At 37.3% G+C, this 26,450-nt stretch overlaps 1 pseudogene; it reads left to right on the top strand.

Moving 5' to 3' along the window:
* Positions 1-666: 666 nt before the first annotated feature.
* The window catches only part of LOC133644423 (tumor protein 63-like), a 145,723-nt pseudogene continuing 119,939 nt past the window's right edge, over positions 667-26,450 (top strand).

The following is a 26,450-nucleotide window of genomic DNA, read 5'->3' as shown; positions in this document are numbered from 1 at the left end:
GAAGGTGGGGATCGAACCAGGAACCCTCAGCTTACTCTCCCAACCCGCGCCACGCCGTACCTCACCATCTTGTGCCCGCGCTTCTTAACCAGCATGCAATGGGGGCCTCAGGCCTTCCGGGTCCCCACTTGGTCCGAACGGCGTGTGTGTGTGTGTGTGTGTGTGTGTGTGTGTGTGTGTGTGTGTGTGTGTGTGTGTGTGTGTGTGTGTGTGTGTGTGTGTGTGTGTGTGTGTGTGTGTGTGTGTGTGTGTGTGTGTGTGTGTGTGTGTGTGTGTGTGTGTGTGTGTGTGTGTGTGTGTGTGTGTGTGTGTGTGTGTGTGTGCGTGTGTGTGTGTGTGTTGTTGTTAGGCCAACAGGTTGGTCTTGATATCTATATCCTAGCAACTGTGTTTGCGAGCGATATTTGCCACAAGCCCGGCCCGCCGATTGGTCGCCACAAGCTCCTCCCCCTTTGTGGGCCAGCCGAAGCAAAAATACCTAAATTCAAAACATCCCTCCGAGCTCCCCACTCTGCACTGTACCCCTCAAAGCTCCTTATCATCCACATTTCTCTGCACTCCACACATATTTTGGATCACGGGGGGGTCACTCATTTCATTTTGAATCCACTTTTTTTTTGTATCGGGCGTGAATGTCACGCTGGTAGCCATCAACCACTTCATCCCATCTGGCATGACAACATGAACTCTCCCTACGCTGCCGTGCAGTACTACCCCGACTTCCCCTTTCACCGGTGAGTACGCTAACGTCCTGCAGTGGCTAACACGCTAGCAGCGCAAGTGTCAGAGACGGGAGTCGGGAATCCCCCTCGCCGCCATCCACACAACAGTTGTGTGCCACAGCTGCCGCCACATCCGCATGTATTTTTAAGACGCAGTGTCCAGTAGCATCAAGTGGCCATTGATGTCTTCTTTGCGCCACACTTGGGGACTTTTTTTTTTTTTTTTTGCAAGGGTCTCCAAAATAGCAGAGGAGGAATAGTAACAATTAGTAGAACAAGTATTACGCGGTAAAGGATTGACACCAAACTTGTTACCTGGTTAGTCCTGAGTTTGGATCGTAGAATGTTGCTTATTTGTGTAGTTTTTGGCCTGCTAATAAGTATTGCTTCAGACATTTTTCATCCATGTTTTATATTCGTGCTGGATAATTTCCCCCAAATATAAAAGTGATGTTTGTTTTTGCGTATTTGTGTAGTTTTTGACCTACTAAAAAGTATTGCTTCAAATAAATTTCATATTTTTTCAGTAAAATTTCCTGCAAATTTAACAATGATGTGCAAAAAAATCTATATATAATTTAATAATAATAATAATACATTTTATTTGGTATAGCGCTTTTCAGAGTACTCAAAGACGCTTTACAGGATAAAAAATTACAATATAAAACAGTTCAAAGTAGGGCTGCAACTAACGATTAATTTGATAATCGATTAATCTGTCGATTATTACTTCGATTAGTCGATTAATAATCGGACAAAACAGACGAACTACATTTCTATCCTTTCCAGTATTTTATTGGAAAAAAAACAGCATACTGGCACCATACTTTTTTTGATTATTGTTTCTCAGCTGTTTGTAAATGTTGCAGTTTATAAATAAAGGTTTATTAAAAACAAAACAAAACAAAAAAAACATCTGCACATGCGCATAGCATAGATCCAACGAATCGATGACTAAATTAATCGGCAACTATTTTAATAATCGATTAGTTGTTGCAGCCCTAGTTCAAAGTAATAATATAAAATACAGGAAATATAAATGTATCTTTTTTTCCTTTCATTTGACAATTTGCTGTTTTCATTGATGTACATTTTTGCGTATTTGTGTAGTTTTTGACCTGCGAATAAATATTAGGTTAAATAATTTCCATATTTGTGCTGTATAATTTCCCCCAAATTTAACAGTGATGTGCAAAAAAAAATGTATTCATCATTATAATTGATCTTTTTTTAATTCTCCAGTTGACAATTAGTTGTGTTCATTGACGTAGAATGTTGCTTATTTCTGTAGTTTTTGACCTGCTAATAAGTATTGCTTCAAACATTATTCATCCATGTTTTATATTTGTGCTGGATAATTTCCCCCAAATATAAAAGTGATGTTTGTTTTTGCTTATTTGTGTAGTTTTTGACCTACTAAAAAGTACTGCTTCAAATAAATGTCATATTTTTTCAGTAAAATTTCCTGCAAATTTAACAATGATGTGCAAAAAAAAAAATTATAATTTAATAATAATAATTAGAGATGTCCGATAATATTGGTCTGCCGATATTATCGGCCGATAAATGCGTTAAAATGTAATATCGGAAATTATCGGTATCGGTTTTTTTATTATCAGTATCGTTTTTTTTGTTTGTTTGGTTTTTTTTTATTAAATCCACATAAAAAACACAAGATACACTTACAATTAGTGCACCAACCCAAAAAACCTCCCTCCCCCCATTTACACTCATTCACACAAAAGGGTTGTTTCTTTCTGTTATTAATATTCTGCTTCCTACATTATATATCAATATATATCAATACAGTCTGCAAGGGATACAGTCCGTAAGCACACATGATTGTGCGTGCTGCTGCTCCACTAATAGTACTAACCTTTAACACTTAATTTTACTCATTTTCATTAATTACTAGTTTCTATGTAACTGTTTTTATATTGTTGTACTTTCTTTTTTATTCAAGAAAATGTTTTTAATTTATTTATCTTATTTTATTTGATTCATTTTTTTTTAAAAAGTACCTTATCTTCACCATACCTGGTTGTCCAAATTAGGCATAATAATGTGTTAATTCCACGACTGTATATATCGGTTGATATCGGTATCGGTTGATATCGGTAATTAAAGAGTTGGACAATATCGGCATATCGGATATCGGCAAAAAGCCATTATCGGACATCCCTAATAATAATAATAATAATAATAATACATTTTATTTGGTATAGCACTTTTCAGAGTACTCAAAGACACTTTACAGGATAAAAAATGACAATATAAAACAGTTCAAAGTAATAATATAAAATACAGGAAATATAAATGTATCTTTTTTTCATTTCATTTAACAATTTGCTGTTTTCATTGATGTACATTTTTGCGTATTTGTGTAGTTTTTGACCTGCGAATAAATATTAGGTTATATTATTATAATTGATCTTTTTTCCATCTCCGTTTAACAATTAGCTGTGTTCATTGACGTTTGTTTTTGCTTATTTGTGTAGTTTTTGACCTACTGAAAAGTATTGCTTCAAATCATTTTCATATTTGTTCAGTAAAATTTCCTCCTAATTTAACAGTGATGTGCAAAAAAACCCATAATTTATCTTTTTTTCATTTCAGTTGACAATTAGTTGTGTTCATTGACGTAGAATTGTGCTTATTTGTGTAGTTTTTGACCTGCTAATAAGTATTGCTTCAGACATTTTTCATCCATGTTTTATATTTGTGCTGGATAATTTCCCCCAAATATAAAAGTGATGTTTGTTTTTGCTTATTTGTGTAGTTTTTGACCTACTAAAAATAATTTTCATATTTGTTCAGTAAAATTTCCTGCAAATTTTACAGTGATGTGCAAATTTTTTTATAATTTAGCTTTTTTTCCATTTCAGTTAACAATTTGCTGTTTTCATTGATGTACATTTTTGCGTATTTGTGTAGTTTTTGACCTGCGAATAAATATTAGGTTAAATAATTTTCACATTTGTGCTGTAAAATGTCCCCCAAATTTAACAGTAATGTCCAAAAAAATTTTTATTCATCATTATAATTGATCTTTTTTTAATTTTCCAGTTGACAATTAGTTGTGTTCATTGACGTAGAATGTTGCTTATTTGTGTAGTTTTTGACCTGCTAATAAGTATTGCTTCAAATAATTGTCACATTTCCCCCAAATTTAACAGTGATGTGCAAAAAAATATATATATATAATAATTGATCTTTTTTCCATCTCCGTTTAACACTTAGCTGTGTTCATTGATGTTTGTTTTTGCTTATTTGTGTAGTTTTTGACCTACTAAAAAGTATTGCTTCAAATAATTTTCATATTTGTTCAGTAAAATTTCCTACAAATTTAACAGTGATGTGCAAAAAAATATATATATATATATAATTTAGCTTTTTTTCATCTCCAGTTGACAATTAGTTGTGTTCATTGACGTAGAATTGTGCTTATTTGTGTAGTTTTTGGCCTGCTAATAAGTATTGCTTCAGACATTTTTCATCCATGTTTTATATTTGTGCTGGATAATTTCTCCCAAATATAAAAGTGATGTTTGTTTTTGCTTATTTGTGTAGTTTTTGACCTACTAAAAATAATTTTCATATTTGTTCAGTAAAATTTCCTGCAAATTTTACAGTGATGTGCAATTTTTTTTTATAATTTAGCTTTTTTTCCATTTCAGTTAACAATTTGCTGTTTTCATTGATGTACATTTTTGCGTATTTGTGTAGTTTTTGACCTGCGAATAAATATTAGGTTAAATAATTTTCACATTTGTGCTGTAAAATGTCCCCCAAATTTAACAGTAATGTCCAAAAAAAATTTTATTCATCATTATAATTTATCTTTTTTTAATTTTCCAGTTGACAATTAGCTGTGTTCATTGACGTAGAATGTTGCTTATTTGTGTAGTTTTTGACCTGCTAATAAGTATTGCTTCAAATAATTGTCACATCTCCCCCAAATTTAACAGTGATGTGCAAAAATGTATATATATATGTATAATAATTGATCTTTTTTCCATCTCCGTTTAACAATTAGCTGTGTTCATTCATGTTTGTTTTTGCTTATTTGTGTAGTTTTTGACCTACTAAAAAGTTATGCTTCAAATAATTTTCATATTTGTTCAGTAAAATTTCCTACAAATTTAACAGTGACGTGCAAAAAAAAATAAAAATTAATTTATATTTTTTTCATTTCAGTTAACAATTTTCTGTGTTCATTGACGTAGAATTGTGCTTATTTGTGTAGTTTTTGACCTGCTAATAAGTATTGGTTCAGACATTTTTCATCCATGTTTTATATTTGTGCTGGATAATTTCCCCCAAATATAAAAGTGACGTGCAAAAAAAAAAATTATTATAATTGATCTTTTTTCCATCTCCGTTTAACAATTAGCTGTTAGTTTTTTTTGCTTATTTGTGTAGTTTTTGACCTACTAAAAAGTTATGCTCCAAATGATTTTCATATTTCTTCAGTAAAAATTTCCTGCAAATTTTACGGTGATGTGCAAAAAAAAATATTATAATTTATATTTTTTTCATTTCGGCTAACAACTTGCTGTTTTCATTGATGTACATGTTTGTGTATTCGTGTAGTTTTTGACCTGCGAATAAATATTAGGTTAAATAATTTCAATATTTGTGCTGTAAAATTTCCCCCAAATTTAACAGTGATGTGCAAAAAATATATATATATATAATTTGGCTTTTTTTCATCTCCAGTTGACAATTAGTTGTGTTTATTGACGTAGAATTGTGCTTATTTGTGTAGTTTTTGGCCTGCTAATAAGTATTGCTTCAAACATTTTTCATCCATGTTTTATATTTGTGCTGGATAATTTCCCCCAAATATGAAAGTGATGTTTGTTTTTGCTTATTTGTGTAGTTTTTGACCTACTAAAAATAATTTTCATATTTGTTCAGTAAAATTTCCTGCAAATTTTACAGCGATGTGCAAAATGTTTTTATAATTTAGCTTTTTTTCCATTTCAGTTAACAATTTGCTGTTTTCATTGATGTACATTTTTGCGTATTTGTGTAGTTTTTGATAGGGATGTCCGATAATGGCTTTTTGCCGATATCCGATATTCCGATATTGTCCAACTCTTTAATTACCGATACCGATATCAACCGATACCGATATCAACCGATATATGCAGTCGTGGAATTAACACATTATTATGCCTAATTTGGACAACCAGGTATGGTGAAGATAAGGTACTTTTTAAAAAAATTAGTAAAATAAGATAAATAAATTAAAAACATTTTCTTGAATAAAAAAGAAAGTACAACAATATAAAAACGGTTACATAGAAACTAGTAATGAATGAAAATTAGTAAAATTAACTGTTAAAGGTTAGTACTATTAGTGGAGCAGCAGCACGCACAATCATGTGTGCTTACGGACTGTATCCCTTGCAGACTGTATTGATATATATTGATATATAATGTAGGAAGCAGAATATTAATAACAGAAAGAAACAACCCTTTTGTGTGAATGAGTGTAAATGGGGGAGGGAGGTTTTTTGGGTTGGTGCACTAATTGTAAGTGTATCTTGTGTTTTTTATGTTGATTTAATAAAAAAAATAATAATAATAAAAACCGATACAGATAATAAAAAAACCGATACCGATAATTTCCGATATTACATTTTAACGCATATATCGGCCGATAATATCGGCAGGCCGTTATCGGACATCTCTAGTTTTTGACCTGCGAATAAATATTAGGTTAAATAATTTTCACATTTGTGCTTTGAAATGTCCCCCAAATTTAACAGTAATGTCCAAAAAAATTTTTATTCTTCTTTATAATTTAGCTTTTTTTAATTCTCCAGTTGACAATTAGCTGTGTTCATTGACGTAGAATGTTGCTTATTTGTGTAGTTTTTGACCTGCTAATAAGTATTGCTTCAAATAATTGTCACATTTCCCCCAAATTTAACTGTGATGTGCAAAAAAATATATATATATAATAATTGATCTTTTTTCCATCTCCGTTTAACAATTAGCTGTGTTCATTGATGTTTGTTTTTGCTTATTTGTGTAGTTTTTGACCTACTGAAAAGTATTGCTTCAAATCATTTTCATATTTGTTCAGTAAAATTTCCTCCTAATTTAACAGTGATGTGCAAAAAAACCCATAATTTATCTTTTTTTCATTTCAGTTGACAATTAGTTGTGTTCATTGACGTAGAATTGTGCTTATTTGTGTAGTTTTTCACCTGCTAATAAGTATTGCTTCAGACATTTTTCATCCATGTTTTATATTTGTGCTGGATAATTTCCCCCAAATATAAAAGTGATGTTTGTTTTTGCTTATTTGTGTAGTTTTTGACCTACTAAAAATAATTTTTATATTTGTTCAGTAAAATTTCCTGCAAATTTTACAGCGATGTGCAATTTTTTTTTATAATTTAGCTTTTTTTCCATTTCATTTAACAATTTGCTGTTTTCATTGATGTACATTTTTGCGTATTTGTGTAGTTTTTGACCTGCGAATAAATATTAGGTTAAATAATTTTCACATTTGTGCTGTAAAATGTCCCCCAAATTTAACAGTAATGTCCAAAAAAAAATGTATTCATCATTATAATTTATCTTTTTTTAATTTTCCAGTTGACAATTAGTTGTGTTCATTGACGTAGAATGTTGCTTATTTGTGTAGTTTTTGACCTGCTAATAAGTATTGCTTCAAATAATTGTCACATTTCCCCCAAATTTAACAGTGATGTGCAAAAAAATATATATATATAATAATTGATCTTTTTTCCATCTCCGTTTAACACTTAGCTGTGTTCATTGATGTTTGTTTTTGCTTATTTGTGTAGTTTTTGACCTACTAAAAAGTATTGCTTCAAATAATTTTCATATTTGTTCAGTAAAATTTCCTACAAATTTAACAGTGATGTGCAAAAAAAAATATATATATAATTTAGCTTTTTTTCATCTCCAGTTGACAATTAGTTGTGTTCATTGACGTAGAATTGTGCTTATTTGTGTAGTTTTTGGCCTGCTAATAAGTATTGCTTCAGACATTTTTCATCCATGTTTTATATTTGTGCTGGATAATTTCCCCCAAATATAAAAGTGACGTGCAAAAAAAAAAATTATTATAATTGATCTTTTTTCCATCTCCGTTTAACAATTAGCTGTTAGTTTTTTTTGCTTATTTGTGTAGTTTTTGACCTACTAAAAAGTTATGCTCCAAATGATTTTCATATTTCTTCAGTAAAATTTCCTGCAAATTTTACAGTGATGTGCAAAAAAAAAAATTATAATTTATATTTTTTTCATTTCGGCTAACAACTTGCTGTTTTCATTGATGTACATGTTTGTGTATTCGTGTAGTTTTTGACCTGCGAATAAATATTAGGTTAAATAATTTCAATATTTGTGCTGTAAAATTTCCCCCAAATTTAACAGTGATGTGCAAAAAAAAATAAATTATAATTTAGCTTTTTTTCATCTCCAGTTAACAATAGTAGTTGTCCTGTTGGTCTCCTTCTAGTGTCCTGTTGGTCTCCAGTAGTTGTCCTGTTGGTCTCCTTCTGGTGTCCTGTTGGTCTCCTTCTAGTGTCCTGTTGGTCTCCTTCTAGTGTCCTGTTGGTCTCCTTCTAGTGTCCTGTTGGTCTCCTTCTAGTGTCCTGTTGGTCTCCAGTAGTTGTCCTGTTGGTCTCCTTCTAGTGTCCTGTTGGTCTCCAGTAGTTGTCCTGTTGGTCTCCTTCTGGTGTCCTGTTGGTCTCCTTCTAGTGTCCTGTTGGTCTCCTTCTAGTGTCCTGTTGGTCTCCTTCTAGTGTCCTGTTGGTCTCCTTCTAGTGTCCTGTTGGTCTCCTTCTAGTGTCCTGTTGGTCTCCTTCTAGTGTCCTGTTGGTCTCCAGTAGTTGTCCTGTTGGTCTCCTCCTGGTGTCCTGATGGTCTCCAGTAGTTGTCCTGTTGGTCTCCTTCTAGTGTCCTGTTGGTCTCCAGTAGTTGTCCTGTTGGTCTCCAGTAGTTGTCCTGTTGGTCTCCTTCTAGTGTCCTGTTGGTCTCCAGTAGTTGTCCTGTTGGTCTCCTTCTAGTGTCCTGTTGGTCTCCAGTAGTTGTCCTGTTGGTCTCCTTCTGGTGTCCTGTTGGTCTCCAGTAGTTGTCCTGTTGGTCTCCTCCTGGTGTCCTGATGGTCTCCAGTAGTTGTCCTGTTGGTCTCCTTCTAGTGTCCTGTTGGTCTCCAGTAGTTGTCCTGTTGGTCTCCTCCTGGTGTCCTGATGGTCTCCAGTAGTTGTCCTGTTGGTCTCCAGTAGTTGTCCTGTTGGTCTCCTTCTAGTGTCCTGTTGGTCTCCAGTAGTTGTCCTGTTGGTCTCCTTCTAGTGTCCTGTTGGTCTCCAGTAGTTGTCCTGTTGGTCTCCTTCTAGTGTCCTGTTGGTCTCCAGTAGTTGTCCTGTTGGTCTCCTTCTAGTGTCCTGTTGGTCTCCAGTAGTTGTCCTGTTGGTCTCCTTCTAGTATCCTGTTGGTCTCCAGTAGTTGTCCTGTTGGTCTCCTTCTAGTGTCCTGTTGGTCTCCAGTAGTTGTCCTGTTGGTCTCCTCCTGGTGTCCTGATGGTCTCCAGTAGTTGTCCTGTTGGTCTCCAGTAGTTGTCCTGTTGGTATCCAGTAGTTGTCCTGTTGGTCTCCTTCTAGTGTCCTGTTGGTCTCCAGTAGTTGTCCTGTTGGTCTCCTTCTAGTGTCCTGTTGGTCTCCAGTATTTGTCCTGTTGGTCTCCTTCTGGTGTCCTGATGGTCTCCAGTAGTTGTCCTGTTGGTCTCCTCCTGGTGTCCTGTTGGTCTCCAGTAGTTGTCCTGTTGGTCTCCTCCTGGTGTCCTGATGGTCTCCAGTAGTTGTCCTGTTGGTATCCAGTAGTTGTCCTGTTGGTGTCCTCCTGGTGTCCTGATGGTCTCCAGTAGTTGTCCTGTTGGTATCCAGTAGTTGTCCTGTTGGTCTCCAGTAGTTGTCCTGTTGGTCTCCTTCTAGTATCCTGTTGGTCTCCAGTAGTTGTCCTGTTGGTCTCCTTCTAGTGTCCTGTTGGTCTCCAGTAGTTGTCCTGTTGGTCTCCTCCTGGTGTCCTGATGGTCTCCAGTAGTTGTCCTGTTGGTCTCCAGTAGTTGTCCTGTTGGTCTCCTTCTAGTGTCCTGTTGGTCTCCAGTAGTTGTCCTGTTGGTCTCCTCCTGGTGTCCTGATGGTCTCCAGTAGTTGTCCTGTTGGTCTCCAGTAGTTGTCCTGTTGGTATCCAGTAGTTGTCCTGTTGGTCTCCTTCTAGTGTCCTGTTGGTCTCCAGTAGTTGTCCTGTTGGTCTCCTTCTAGTGTCCTGTTGGTCTCCAGTAGTTGTCCTGTTGGTCTCCTTCTGGTGTCCTGATGGTCTCCAGTAGTTGTCCTGTTGGTCTCCTCCTGGTGTCCTGTTGGTCTCCAGTAGTTGTCCTGTTGGTCTCCTCCTGGTGTCCTGATGGTCTCCAGTAGTTGTCCTGTTGGTATCCAGTAGTTGTCCTGTTGGTGTCCTCCTGGTGTCCTGATGGTCTCCAGTAGTTGTCCTGTTGGTATCCAGTAGTTGTCCTGTTGGTCTCCAGTAGTTGTCCTGTTGGTCTCCTTCTAGTATCCTGTTGGTCTCCAGTAGTTGTCCTGTTGGTCTCCTTCTAGTGTCCTGTTGGTCTCCAGTAGTTGTCCTGTTGGTCTCCTCCTGGTGTCCTGATGGTCTCCAGTAGTTGTCCTGTTGGTCTCCAGTAGTTGTCCTGTTGGTCTCCTTCTAGTGTCCTGTTGGTCTCCAGTAGTTGTCCTGTTGGTCTCCTCCTGGTGTCCTGATGGTCTCCAGTAGTTGTCCTGTTGGTCTCCAGTAGTTGTCCTGTTGGTATCCAGTAGTTGTCCTGTTGGTCTCCTTCTAGTGTCCTGTTGGTCTCCAGTAGTTGTCCTGTTGGTCTCCTTCTAGTGTCCTGTTGGTCTCCAGTAGTTGTCCTGTTGGTCTCCTTCTGGTGTCCTGATGGTCTCCAGTAGTTGTCCTGTTGGTCTCCTCCTGGTGTCCTGTTGGTCTCCAGTAGTTGTCCTGTTGGTCTCCTCCTGGTGTCCTGATGGTCTCCAGTAGTTGTCCTGTTGGTATCCAGTAGTTGTCCTGTTGGTGTCCTCCTGGTGTCCTGATGGTCTCCAGTAGTTGTCCTGTTGGTATCCAGTAGTTGTCCTGTTGGTCTCCTCCTGGTGTCCTGATGGTCTCCAGTAGTTGTCCTGTTGGTATCCAGTAGTTGTCCTGTTGGTCTCCTCCTGGTGTCCTGTTGGTATCCAGTAGTTGTCCTGTTGGTCTCCAGTAGTTGTCCTGTTGGTCTCCTCCTGGTGTCCTGTTGGTCTCCAGTAGTTGTCCTGTTGGTATCCAGTAGTTGTCCTGTTGGTCTCCTCCTGGTGTCCTGTTGGTATCCAGTAGTTGTCCTGTTGGTCTCCAGTAGTTGTCCTGTTGGTCTCCTCCTGGTGTCCTGTTGGTCTCCAGTAGTTGTCCTGTTGGTCTCCAGTAGTTGTCCTGTTGGTATCCAGTAGTTGTCCTGTTGGTCTCCTCCTGGTGTCCTGTTGGTATCCAGTAGTTGTCTTGTTGGTCTCCAGTAGTTGTCCTGTTGGTCTCCTCCTGGTGTCCTGTTGGTCTCCAGTAGTTGTCCTGTTGGTCTCCTCCTGGTGTCCTGATGGTCTCCAGTAGTTGTCATGTTGGTATCCAGTAGTTGTCCTGTTGGTCTCCAGTAGTTGTCCTGTTGGTATCCAGTAGTTGTCCTGTTGGTCTCCAGTAGTTGTCCTGTTGGTCTCCAGTAGTTGTCCTGTTGGTATCCAGTAGTTGTCCTGTTGGTCTCCTTCTAGTGTCCTGTTGGTCTCCAGTAGTTGTCCTGTTGGTCTCCTTCTAGTGTCCTGTTGGTCTCCAGTAGTTGTCCTGTTGGTCTCCTTCTGGTGTCCTGATGGTCTCCAGTAGTTGTCCTGTTGGTCTCCTCCTGGTGTCCTGTTGGTCTCCAGTAGTTGTCCTGTTGGTCTCCTCCTGGTGTCCTGATGGTCTCCAGTAGTTGTCCTGTTGGTATCCAGTAGTTGTCCTGTTGGTGTCCTCCTGGTGTCCTGATGGTCTCCAGTAGTTGTCCTGTTGGTATCCAGTAGTTGTCCTGTTGGTCTCCAGTAGTTGTCCTGTTGGTCTCCTTCTAGTATCCTGTTGGTCTCCAGTAGTTGTCCTGTTGGTCTCCTTCTAGTGTCCTGTTGGTCTCCAGTAGTTGTCCTGTTGGTCTCCTCCTGGTGTCCTGATGGTCTCCAGTAGTTGTCCTGTTGGTCTCCAGTAGTTGTCCTGTTGGTCTCCTTCTAGTGTCCTGTTGGTCTCCAGTAGTTGTCCTGTTGGTCTCCTCCTGGTGTCCTGATGGTCTCCAGTAGTTGTCCTGTTGGTCTCCAGTAGTTGTCCTGTTGGTATCCAGTAGTTGTCCTGTTGGTCTCCTTCTAGTGTCCTGTTGGTCTCCAGTAGTTGTCCTGTTGGTCTCCTTCTAGTGTCCTGTTGGTCTCCAGTAGTTGTCCTGTTGGTCTCCTTCTGGTGTCCTGATGGTCTCCAGTAGTTGTCCTGTTGGTCTCCTCCTGGTGTCCTGTTGGTCTCCAGTAGTTGTCCTGTTGGTCTCCTCCTGGTGTCCTGATGGTCTCCAGTAGTTGTCCTGTTGGTATCCAGTAGTTGTCCTGTTGGTGTCCTCCTGGTGTCCTGATGGTCTCCAGTAGTTGTCCTGTTGGTATCCAGTAGTTGTCCTGTTGGTCTCCTCCTGGTGTCCTGATGGTCTCCAGTAGTTGTCCTGTTGGTATCCAGTAGTTGTCCTGTTGGTCTCCTCCTGGTGTCCTGTTGGTATCCAGTAGTTGTCCTGTTGGTCTCCAGTAGTTGTCCTGTTGGTCTCCTCCTGGTGTCCTGTTGGTCTCCAGTAGTTGTCCTGTTGGTATCCAGTAGTTGTCCTGTTGGTCTCCTCCTGGTGTCCTGTTGGTATCCAGTAGTTGTCCTGTTGGTCTCCAGTAGTTGTCCTGTTGGTCTCCTCCTGGTGTCCTGTTGGTCTCCAGTAGTTGTCCTGTTGGTCTCCAGTAGTTGTCCTGTTGGTATCCAGTAGTTGTCCTGTTGGTCTCCTCCTGGTGTCCTGTTGGTATCCAGTAGTTGTCCTGTTGGTCTCCAGTAGTTGTCCTGTTGGTCTCCTCCTGGTGTCCTGTTGGTCTCCAGTAGTTGTCCTGTTGGTCTCCTCCTGGTGTCCTGATGGTCTCCAGTAGTTGTCATGTTGGTATCCAGTAGTTGTCCTGTTGGTCTCCAGTAGTTGTCCTGTTGGTATCCAGTAGTTGTCCTGTTGGTCTCCAGTAGTTGTCCTGTTGGTCTCCAGTAGTTGTCCTGTTGGTCTCCTCCTGGTGTCCTGTTGCTCTCCAGTAGCCGTCCTGGTTGTCTCCAGCAGTTGTCATGTAGGTCTCTTCCTGGTGTCCTGTTGGTCTCCTCCTGGTCTTCAGTAGTTGTCCTGTTGGTCTCCGGTAGTTGTCCTGTTGGTGTGCAGTCGGTGGTGTGTTGTTGATGTCTTTGCATTCCAAAGCTCGAGAAGAAGAATGTGCGCCTCAGAGGATTGGACCTCGGACTGTTTGACTTGGACAGAAGTCAGGTGGACAGAAGTCAGGGGGACAGAAGTCAGGTGGACAGAAGTCAGGGGGACAGAAGTCATGTGGACAGAAGTCAGGGGGACAGAAGTCAGGTGGACAGAAGTCAGGTGGACAGAAGTCAGGTGGACAGAAGTCAGGTGGACAGAAGTCAGGGGGACAGAAGTCAGGTGGACAGAAGTCAGGTGGACAGAAGTCAGGTGGACAGAAGTCAGGGGGACAGAAGTCAGGTGGACAGAAGTCAGGGGGACAGAAGTCAGGTGGACAGAAGTCAGGTGGACAGAAGTCAGGTGGACAGAAGTCAGATGGACAGAAGTCAGGTGGACAGAAGTCAGGTGGACAGAAGTCAGGGGGACAGAAGTCAGGGGGACAGAAGTCAGGTGGACAGAAGTCAGGTGGACAGAAGTCAGGGGGACAGAAGTCAGGTGGACAGAAGTCAGGGGGACAGAAGTCAGGGGGACAGAAGTCAGGTGGACAGAAGTCAGGTGGACAGAAGTCAGGGGGACAGAAGTCAGGTGGACAGAAGTCAGGGGGACAGAAGTCAGGTGGACAGAAGTCAGGTGGACCGAAGTCAGGGGGACAGAAGTCAGGTGGACAGAAGTCAGGGGGACAGAAGTCAGGGGGACAGAAGTCAGGTGGACAGAAGTCAGGTGGACAGAAGTCAGGTGGACAGAAGTCAGGGGGACAGAAGTCAGGTGGACAGAAGTCAGGGGGACAGAAGTCAGGTGGACAGAAGTCAGGTGGACAGAAGTCAGGTGGACAGAAGTCATGTGGACAGAAGTCAGGTGGACAGAAGTCAGATGGACAGAAGTCAGGTGGACAGAAGTCAGGTGGACAGAAGTCAGGTGGACAGAAGTCAGGGGATAAGTGGCAGAGAAACTTCTTTGGGCTTTCTTTTGTTTGGCGGCCATGTTGTCCCTCCGGCGGGGGCTGACAGACGAAGGGTCTTTGAACAAGTGATTAATAGAGACACCGGAGAAGGGCTCTGTTTGTTTTGATTGCATTTTCATGGGCCGCTGTGCCCGACCTGCCAGGAGACAAATGTTTAGAGGCCACCTTTGACCCGACCTCGTCTGGAGGCGCTGGGATGTCTTTAAGTGGAACAGCCTTCGCCTCAGGCTGGCCTCCCAAACCTGACACCTCACACACTAGCAATGCCTCACAATAACACTATTTATACATCTAAAGTAGTCTTGTAACCATACCAATATTTTGGTACCGGTACTACAATTATTTCCATACTTTTCGGTACTTTTCTAGATAAAGGGGACCACAAAAAAATGTCATTATTGGCTTTATTTGAACAACAAATGTTAGTGTACATGAAACATATGTTTATTATTGTCATTTAGTCCTTAAATAAAATAGTCAACATACTAGACAACTTGTCTTTTAGTAGTAAGTAAACAAACAAAGACTCCTAATTAGTCTATGCAGTAACATATTGTGTCATTTATACACCTATTATTTTGTGGGACAAACTGTAAAAATGGATTATTAATCTACTTGTTCATTTACTGTTAATATCTGCTTATTTTCTGTTTCAACATGTTCTATCTACACTTCTGTTAAAATGTAATAATCACTTATTCTTCTCTTCTTTGATACTTTACATTAGTTTTGGATGATACCACACATTTAGGTATGGATGTGATACCAAGTAGTTACAGGATCATACATTGGTCATATTCAAAGTCCTCATGTGTCCAGGGACATATTTACTGTATTTATAAACATAATATAAATTTTTTTTAAATGAAAGAAGATGTTGTGATGCCAAAAAATATCGACGTAGCCAGAGTAGTATCATGCCTGTACTTGGTATCATTACAGTGGATCCACCCATGGCGTTTGTTTACATTGTGACGCCGGTGAGCTATTGTATCCTCCTACGGTGTGTAGTGAAGCATGTTTAGCTATTCCTCCTCCTCCAGTGATAATGTTATATGTAAGAAACCTACTTTATTTGTCGCCATGGAGACAAGGATTAGTGACTTAGAAGTAGCTAAAACACTGCAGATGGATGTTAGCCACTAGCTAGCTAGCCATGTCTTAAAGCAGCTCTTCCTGAGGGTGTTTCAGTGTTATAACTTCACCTTTATCGTCACTTTTTACACCAAAATGCGTCCGTTGTCCCTTTTCTGTCTACACATTGTGTCTGCTTGTAAGTACTCTGTGTGTGTGCGCTGCCGAACATGCTCCTCTGCTAGTAAAACCAGCAATGTCATGACGGGACTTTGGCGCGGGCGCGGGGGGGTGCGGGACCGGTACGTAATGATTCATTAGTATCGCGGGTACTATACTAATACTGGTATACACTAATACACCCTAATCTAAAGTCATGTTTTCTTACACTAACAAATACTTTTTGTACATCAAATTACAGTATTTATATATCTAAAGTCATGTTTTCTTAAACTAACAAATACATGTTGTACATCAAATAATAGTATTATAAGATATTTAGTCATGTTTTCTTACACTAACATATATACTGTATGTTTGATGCATATATATGTATATATATATATATATATATATATATATATATATATATATATATATATATATATATATATATATATATATATATATATATATATATATATAATAAAGTACTATCTATCTATCTATATGTGTGTGTAATGCACACATCCTAATAATGAGTATATGTATTTACAGTATATATGTTGGATGCATATATATATATATATATATATATATATATATATATATATATATATATATATATATATATATATATATATATATATATATATATATATATATATATATATATATATATATATATATATTAGGGCTGCAATTTAAGATTAATTTGATAATCGATTAATCTGTCGATTATTATATCGATTAATAATCGGATAAAAGAGACAAACTACATTTCTATCCTGTCCAGTATTTTATTGAAGAAGAAACAGCATACTGGCACCATACTTATTTTGATTATTGTTTCTCAGCTGTTTGTAAATGTTGCAGTTTATGAATAAAGGTTTATTAAAAAAATAATAATAATAATAAAAACAACTCTGCGCATAGCATAGATCCAACGAATCGATGACTAAATTAATCGGCAACTATGTTAATAATCGATTTTAATCGATTTAATCGATTAGTTGTTGCAGCCCTAATATATATATATATATATATATATATATATATATATATATATATATATATATATATATATATATATATATATATATATATATATATATATATATATATATGCAGACATCCTAATGATGACTATGTATTTACAGTATATATGTTTGATGCATGTATGTATATATATATATATATATATATATATATATATATATATATATATATATATATATATATATATATATGCACACATCCTAATGATGACTGTGTATTTACAGTATATATGTTTGATGTATATATATATATATATATATATATATATATATATATATATATATATATATATATATATATATGTATATTAGGGCTGTGAATCTTTGGGTGTCCCACGATTCGATTCAATATCGATTCTTGGGGTCACAATTCGATTCAAAATCGATTTTTTTTTCCGATTCAAAGCGATTCTCGATTCAAAATCGATATTTTCCCGATTGAAAAGGATTGTCTATTGATGGAATACATAGATTTCAGCAGGATCTACCCCAGTCTGCTGACATGCAAGCAGAGTAGTAGATTATTGTAAGAAGCTTTTATAATTGTAAAGGACAATGTTTTGTCAACTGATTGCAATAATGTACATTTGTTTGAACTATTAAATGAACCGAAAATATGACTTATTTTATCTTTGTGAAAATATTGGACACAGTGTGTTGTCAAGCTTATGAGATGCGATGCAAGTGTAAGCCACTGTCACACTATTGTTCATTTTTATAAATGTCTAATGATAATGTCAATGAGGGATTTTTAATCACTGCTATGTTGAAATTGTAACTAATATTGATACTGTTGTTGATAATATTCATTTTGGTTTCACTACTTTTGGTTGGTTCTGTGTGGTGTTTGTGTCTCCTCTCAATTGCTCTGTTTATTGCACTTCTGAGTGTTGCTGGCTCGGCTTTGCTTTTGGAATTGGATTGCATTGTTATGGTATTGCTGTGTATTGTTTTGTTGGACTGATTAATTAAAAGAAAAATAATAATAATTTAAATAAATAAATACATTTTAAAAAATCGATTTTTTTAAAAATGAGAATCGATTCTGAATCGCACAACGTGAGAATCGCAATTCGAATTGATTTTTTCCAACACCACTACTATATATATATATATATATATATATATATATATATATATATATATATATATATATATATATATATATATATATATATATATATACATATATATATATATATATATACATATATATACATCCTAATGATGACTATGTATTTACAGTATATATGTTTGATGCATATGTGTATATATATATATATATACATTCTTATGACTATGTATTTACAGTATATATGTTTGATGCATATGTGTGTATATATATATATATATATATATATATATATATATATATATATATATATATATATATATATATATATATATATATATATATATATATATATGTAATAGGGCTGCAACAACTAATCGATTAAATCGATTAAAATCGATTATAAAAATAGTTGCCGATTAATTTAGTCATCGATTCGTTGGATCTATGCTATGCGCATGCGCACAGGCTTTTTTTTTTTTTTTTTTTTTTTTTTTTTTTTAATAAACCTTTATTTATAAACTGCAACATGTACAAACAGCTGAGAAACAATAATCAAAATAAGTATGGTGCCAGTATGCTGTTTTTTTTTCCAATAAAATACTGAAAAGATAGAAATGTAATTTGTCTCTTTTATCCGATTATTAATCGATTAATCGAAGTAATAATCGACAGATTAATCGATTATCAAATTAATCGTTAGTTGCAGCCCTAATATATACATTCTTATGATGACTATGTATTTACAGTATATATGTTTGATGCATATGTGTATATATATATATATATGTATGTGTGTAAAAAAATCACACATATATATATATTGCGCTCTACCACGGTATTGAGCACTATTTTTTGGATAATCTAATTAAGACATATATATATATATATATATATATATATATATATATATATATATATATATATATATATATATATATATATATATATATATATATATATATATATGTATATATATATATATATATATATATATGTATATATGTATATATATATATATATGTGTATATATATATATATATATATATATATATATATATATATATATATATATATATATATATATGTATATAAATATATATATATATATATATACATATATATATATTCTTATGATGACTATGTATTTACAGTATGTATATATGTTGGATGCAGACATAAAATGTTGTCATGATGGAATATTGCTGTTTGTTGACAGGAAGGGGAATTCCACTCAGGCCCTAAATAGTACCAGCTTCACATTGCCTGTCCAGCTGTACTCCAACCACAACTTACATTGGCGTGTAGTCGGCGGGGGTGGTGGTGTTGGAATCCGTCTGTCTCGGGGGAGGGGGAGAGGGGGAGGGGGGGTGTTGTCAGCGTGCGCCACTTGAGCAGCAACAATGGCGCTGTGAGCTGTGAAGCAGGTGTAATGTTTCAGGTCAAAGTGTGAATGGTGCATTATGTGCAGGACAAATATTCACTATTATGCAGGATGACTCCTCCACAATAGTCCTGGTACCCCCCTAGCTGGGTGGCCACCCACCCCCCTCCCCCGCCCCCGCCCGCACGACAACAGCGTTTTATCCTGGAAGTCGGCGGCTTACTGCTCTTTTGAAAGACGAGCGCCTGACCGAGGACCGTTCTAAACCGCCCTCTCCTCCCCCCCTCCCCCCGCAGACTCCGGGAGCCCTCGTCCCGCTTGTCCTGGAGAGACGGGCCCTTCCTCGGCGCCGCGCCCCACAGTCAGTCCACGCCGACGGCCGAGCTCCTGAGCCAGGACGTCTTCAACCAACTCTTCGACATGTTGGACCAGTGAGTTCTCCTTCTTGTCCGCCGGCACAAACCTACCACACCCGAGTCAACATAGCTAACAGGAAGTCAACACCCACCAAAATAAATGCGTTACCCAAGAGACACGGTCATGAAATCAAGTCACGGACGAGTCGTTCATGGCTTGTGAGTTTTTTTACTGAACTCACCAGTGCTTTTTTCTCCGTTAACTTTCTCACACCTGCTGCCACTAGCTAAGTTTAAATGGGATACCAAGTAACTCCACTAACAAGTCACTCCTTCAAGTGGAATACATTAGACCAGGGGTCACCAACGCGGTGCCCGCGGGCACCAGGTAGCCCGTAAGGACCAGATGAGTAGCCCGCTGGCCTGTTCTAAAAATAGCTCAAATAGCAGCACTTACCAGTGAGCTGCCTCTATTTTTTAAATTGTATTTATTTACTAGCAAGCTGGTCTCGCTTTGCTCGACATTTTTAATTCTAAGAGAGACAAAACTCAAATAGAATTTGAAAATCCAAGAAAATATTTTAAAGACTTGGTCTTCACTTGTTTAAATAAATTCATTCATTTTTTTACTTTGCTTCTTATAACTTTCAGAAAGACAATTTTGGAGAAAAAAATACAACCTTAAAAATGATTTTAGGATTTTTAGACACATATACCTTTTTAACTTTTAAATTCCTTCCTCTTCTTTCCTGACAATTTAAATCAATGTTCAAGTAAATGTATTTTTTTTATTGTAAAGAATAATAAATACATTGTAATTTAATTCTTCATTTTAGCTTCTGTTTTTTCGACGAAGAATATTTGTGAAATATTTCTTCAAACTTATTATGATTAAAATTCCAAAAAATTATTCTGGCAAATCTAGAAAATCTGTAGAATCAAATTTAAATCTTATCTCAAAGTCTTTTGAATTTCTTTTAAAATTTTTGTTCTGGAAAATCTAGAAAAAATAATGATTTGTCTTTATTAGAAATATAGCTTGGTCCATCCATCCATCCATCCATCCATTTTTTACCGCTTATTCCCTTTGGGGTCGCGGGGGCGCTGGGCGGAAGGCGGGATACACCCTGGACAAGTCGCCACCTCATCGCTTGGTCCAATTTGTTATATATTCTAACAAAGTGTAGATTGGTTGGTTATTTACAGCTAGAATTCACCAACTCGAGTATTTCATATATATATATATATATATATATATATATATATATATATATATATATATATATATATATATATATATATATATATATATATATATATATATTTTTTTTTTTTTTTTTTATTTACATAGAAAAAAGAAATACTTGAATTTCAGTGTTCCATTAGATGGCAGTATTGTCCTGTTTAACTTCTCCGTTCATTGGGCAGGCAAGCTGTTTATATTGTGGGAAAGCGGACGTGAGAACAGGCTGTCCCCACTCAGTCTCAGGTCCGCATTGAGCTGGAGGGGGCGTGGCCTCCAGCTCCGGCTGAATACCGGGAGTTTGTCGGGAGAAAATCTCTGCCGGGAGGTTGTCGGGAGAGGCGCTGAATACCGGGATTCTCCCGCTAAAAACGGGAGGGTTGGCAAGTATGGTTCAGTGATCTCATCTGTAAAACATTATATCAGGGGTCCCCAAACTTTTTGAACCGGGGGCCGTGCTATATATATATATATATATATATATATATATATATATATATATATATATATATATATATATATATATATATATATATATATATATATATATATATATATATATAAATATAAATAAATACAATCTAAAGTGTCTTTTCCGTAAACTGAACAAAAGTCATATGTCCACTGATGTTTCAAAACTCTACACTCAGAGTCTAATTTATGTTTCCCCAACGATTTCGCCATTTTTTCCCCTCGTGCACTAATTGACTAAAAAGATCGCGCACTTGCCGCCTTTATGGCGCAAGCGTGATGACGTCCCGTTACCGCTGGGAAAATGCATTTTTAGACAATATGATTTGCTTGAGACCCAATAACAAGCGGTAGAAAATGGATCGATAGATTGGCGAATAAGGACAGATGAAAATTTTTTTATAGATGCCATTTTTTTTTTTTTTTTAGTCGGGACTACGCGCGGGCCGGATTTTGGACGCTGGCGTGCCGTATATGCCTAGGAGACTCAGTAACAAGCGGCAGAAAATGGATTGATGGATGGGTGAAAAAGAACAGATTAAAAAAAAAAAAAAAAATTGTATTTTTTATTTTTTTTTACTGGGTACTACCTGCGGGCCGGATTTTGGACGCTGGCGGGCCGGATCTGGCCCGCGGGCCGTAGTTTGGGGACCTCTGCCTTATTTAGACCAGGGGTCACCAACCTTTTTGAAAGCAAGAGCTACTTCCTGGGTAGTGATTAATGCGAAGGGCTACCAGTTTGATACACACTTAAATAAATTGCCAGAAATAGCCAATTTGCTCAATTTTCCTTTAACTCTATGTTATTATTAATAATTAATGATATTTACACTTAATTGAACGGTTTAAAAGAGGAGAAAACACGAAAAAAATGACTATTAAATTTTTAAACATAGTTTATCTTCAATTTCGACTCTTTAAAATTCAAAATTCAAGCGAAAAAAAGAAGAGAAAAACTAGTTAATTCGAATCTTTTTGAAAAAATTAAAAAAATAATTTATGGAACATTATAAGTAATTTTTCCTGATTAAGATTAATATTAGAATTTTGATGACATGTTTTAAATAGGTTAAAATCCAATCTACACTTTGTTAGAATATATAACAAATTGGACCAAGCTATATTTCTAACAAAGACAAATCATTATTTCTTCTAGATTTTCCAGAACAAAAATTTTAAAATAAATTCAAAAGACTTTGAAATAAGATTTAAATTTGATTCTACAGATTTTCTAGATTTGCCAGAATAATTTTTTTGAATTTTAATCATAGTAAAGTTGAAGAAATATTTCACAAATATTCTTCGTCGAAAAAACAGAAGCTAAAAAGAAGAATTAAATTAAAATGTATTTATTATTCTTTACAATAAAAAAAAAAAATTTACTTGAACATCGATTTAAATTGTCGGGAAAGAAGAGGAAGGAATTTAAAAGGTAAAAAGGTATATGTGTTTAAAAATCCTAAAATAATTTTAAGGTTGTATTTTTTCTCTAAAATTGGCTTTCTGAAAGTTATAAGAAGCAAAGTAAAAAAATTAATGAATTTATCTAAACAAGTGAACACCAAGTCTTTAAAATATTTTCTTGGATTTTCAAATTCTATTTGAGTTTTGTCTCTCTTAGAATTAAAAATGTCGGGCAAAGCGAGACCAGCTTGCTAGTAAATAAATACAATTTCAAAAATAGAGGCAGCTCACTGGTAAGTGCTGCTATTTGAGCTATTTTTAGAACAGGCCAGCGGGCTACTCATCTGGTCCTTACGGGCTACCTGGTGCCCGCGGGCACCGCGTTGGTGACCCCTGTGATAGAACATTTATAACACAAAGATCTACATAGACAGGTAAACCAGCTAACTAGCATCCTATGAACGTGGAGGAAAGAATATTACCGTCAATTATTAGACGGGAACAAAAACAACATATGCACTGCAAAAAGTCAGTGTTCAAAAACAAGAAAAAAAATACAAAAATGAGGGGTATTTTACTTGAACTAAGCAAAATTATCTACCAATGGAACAAGAAAATTGGGCTTGTCAAGACTTTCCAAAAAAAGTAAAATGAGCTAACCTCAATGAACCCAAAAATACCTTCAAATAAGTATATTCTCACTAAGTGCATTTTTCTTGGTAGAAAAAAAAAAGAAGACCTTTTTGCTGAATATGTTGAAAAATATTCTTAAATGAAGTAAATGCTAGTGCCATTATCTTGACATAATGATATGCATTACATTTCTTCAAACCAGCAAACTTATACTAAAACCTAGTTTATTGTTCTTAATGGAAAGACAACAAGGCAACCGCTCAGGGTCTCCTAGCCACTCAGGCAAATCATATGGTCTAAAAATGCATTTTTCCATGGATAACATGACATCATCGCGCCAAGGGCGTGCTCTTTCAGTCAATTAGTGCGCATATATACAGCCCCGCCCCCGGCCACAATTTTTTTAATTGTAATTTTAAAGAATTCATCTGAATTTGCATTAATTATTTCTGTTCAAAATTGTTACAAAATGTTAAATGTTTAAATATTAACTGTCAGTTTACTGTACTGTGCCAACTGTACTACTATATGAGTACCTATTTTCTATTGTTTCATTGAAAATAAAACAGCAAAGTCCATTTGGCTGTCATCTGTTTTAATTATGAGACACAATTGTGTCAAAGTCGTGATTTTTTTTTTAATGCTTGAAATAAGAAATTATAACTTTGAAAAAGTAGTTTTATACTTGTGAGTGTTGATGACACAGCTTTGCAACAGTTGATATTCTAGTTTCAAGCATGTTTTACTCAATATAGCTCATCAAATCTCAGCAACAAGCTGTAATATCTTACTGAGATCATTTAGGACCAAAACACTTAAAACAAGTAAAACACTCTAACATAGAATCTTATGTATGGCCGCACAAGTCCCGGGATGCCCAAAATGTCCATAGCACACCCAGGCGAGTCCAGCAAAAGTCCCTAAAAATGTTGAAAATACCTACCCAGGTTGGAGTCCCACAAGTCCCGCCGCCGGCCAGGATGCCCAAATTGTCCAAAACGCGCCCAGCAAAGTCCCACGGGAAGGCTGGGAGAAAAGTGAGAAAAGTCGGTAAAATGTCCAAAACACACCCAGCAAAGTCCCACGGGGAGAAAAGTGAGAAAAGTCGGTAAAATGTTCAAAAATCACACCCGGGTTCGTTCCATGTGGGACATTTTTGAACATTTTTGGGACTTTTGCTGACTTTTGCAACTTTTATCCCCCCTCCCCGTGGGACTCGGCTGGGTGTGTTATGGACATTTTGGGCATCCTGGGACTTGTGGGACTCGAACCTGGGTAGGTATTTTGAACATTTTTGGGGACTTTTGCCGACTTTTCTCACTTTTCTCCCCCACTTCCCGTGGGACTTTGCTGGGTGCGTTTTTTACATTTTTTGCATCCCGGGACTTGTGCGGCTAGCGGCGGCACTCGTGGGACTGGAACCCGGGGAGGTATTTTGGTCAAAATTGGGAATTTTGACCATTTAGTCCGCCTTTTCCCCCTCTTCTTCCCCGCCTTCCTGTGCACCATTGCTGGGTGTGTTTTGGACATTTGGACCAAAATAGTTTCAAGCATGTTTTACTCAATATAGCTCATCAAATCTCAGCAACAAGCTGTAATATCTTACTGAGATCATTTAGGACCAAAACCCTTAAAACAAGTAAAACACTAACATCAAATCTGCTTAGTGAGAAGAATGATCTTACCAGACAGAAAATAAGCAAATATCACCCTTATTTGAGATATTTAATCTTACTTAGATTTCACTTTTTGCAGTGTAGCTACGTTTAAATGGGATACCAAGTAACTGGACTAACAAGTCACTCGTTGAAATGGAGTACATTAGCCTCTTGGACGAAGCAACCGTTCAGTGATCTCATCTGTAAAACATTATATAGAACATTTATAACACAAAGATCTACCAGCTAACTAGCATCCTAAGAACGTGAATATTAGCGTCAGTTATTAGACGGGAACAGAAACAACATATCCTAAATAGCATCATTAAAAATGCTGCTTAGAAGGATTACTCTCAATACTTCTCAGACGGAAACGTAAAATCCCGGATAAGTTGAGGACTTAAAGCAGAGTCTGCTTGTAAGTACTCTGTGTGTGTGCGCTGCTGAACATGCTCCTCTGCTGGTAAAACCAGCAATGTCACGACATCATGCCTGTAAAAGAAACCAAAAAAAATCAAAGACGGGGAAGTGGTACTTTTCAAATAGAGTATAGTACCGTTTTTGATTCATTAGTAGCACCATACTATACTAGTACCGGTATACCGTACAACCCTAGTCTATGGCGATATACACTGATACGGTTTTACCGCCCAGCCCTACATTGTGGTAATGCTTGCCTGTCTGTGTCCAGATCCACCATACATTCAGTCTACAGCGAGGGTCCGACTCACGGCTCTGCGGGGAACACCATCCAGATCAGCATGGACTGCATCACCATGCACCAGCCGGACCAGACGCTCGCTGTAAGTACCAAACTTTGCCGTGCGCGTGGAAAAAGTCGTGTGAGAGCGCTGGCGGACACTTTTGCCGGCTAAATGACTATCACTATTACTATTACTATTACTTAGGGGTGTAACGGTACGTGTATTTGTATTGAACCAATCCGGTTCGGTTCGGAGGTGTACCGAACGAGTTTCCACACGGACATATTAAGTAGCGTAACGCACGTTGTGTAAACAATGCACACCCGAGGCACAACGCACGGCATGCTAGCAGCTAACGGGCTAGGATAGACTGACCATACGTCCTCTTTTCACCGGACATGTCCTCTTTTGCGGAGCTGTCAGGGCGGAGTTTCTTAAATGCCTCAAATGTCCGGCATTTTGAGTTAGGGTTGCGTGTATTTTCAATGTACGTTCAGGGTTAAGAAGGGGTTAAAAACAAAACAAACAGCAGCATTGGTGAGGGAGGGGCAGAGACAGAGAGAGAGAGAGTTATGATAGACGCGCATGCGTCGCCAGGCTCTGCTTTTTATCCATAGATTTATCACATTTAATTTTTTATTATCTATAGCAGGGGTGTCAAAAGTGTGCCCCGGAGGCCATTTTCGTCCCACAGCTAATGTTTTAAAGGCCCACGGCACATTCTAAAAATACTATTCAAATAAACAAAAACATAAGAAAAGTGAAATAAAAAAGCTTAAAGCAGGGCTGTCCAAAGTGCGGCCCGCAGCTAATTGTTTACCGGCCCGCCACACATTCTGGAAATGCTATTGCAAAAATAAAAATAAATGAATGAGGTGACATCTAACTAGAAAAAGTTTTCTAGTTTTCTTTTCGTGGACAAGCCCCGCCTTCCTGCGCTGGCATTGGCTGGGGGTTTTCCTCCGCCAGGCGTCACTCATGCACGTCACTGAGTGGGCGTACCTCAACAAATAATG

This window comes from Entelurus aequoreus, linkage group LG27, assembly GCF_033978785.1.
Source record: "Entelurus aequoreus isolate RoL-2023_Sb linkage group LG27, RoL_Eaeq_v1.1, whole genome shotgun sequence".
Taxonomy (NCBI): Eukaryota; Metazoa; Chordata; class Actinopteri; order Syngnathiformes; family Syngnathidae; genus Entelurus; species Entelurus aequoreus.
The sequence above is the reverse complement of the archived record's forward strand: the minus strand, read 5'-3'. Positions and strand labels throughout refer to the sequence as shown.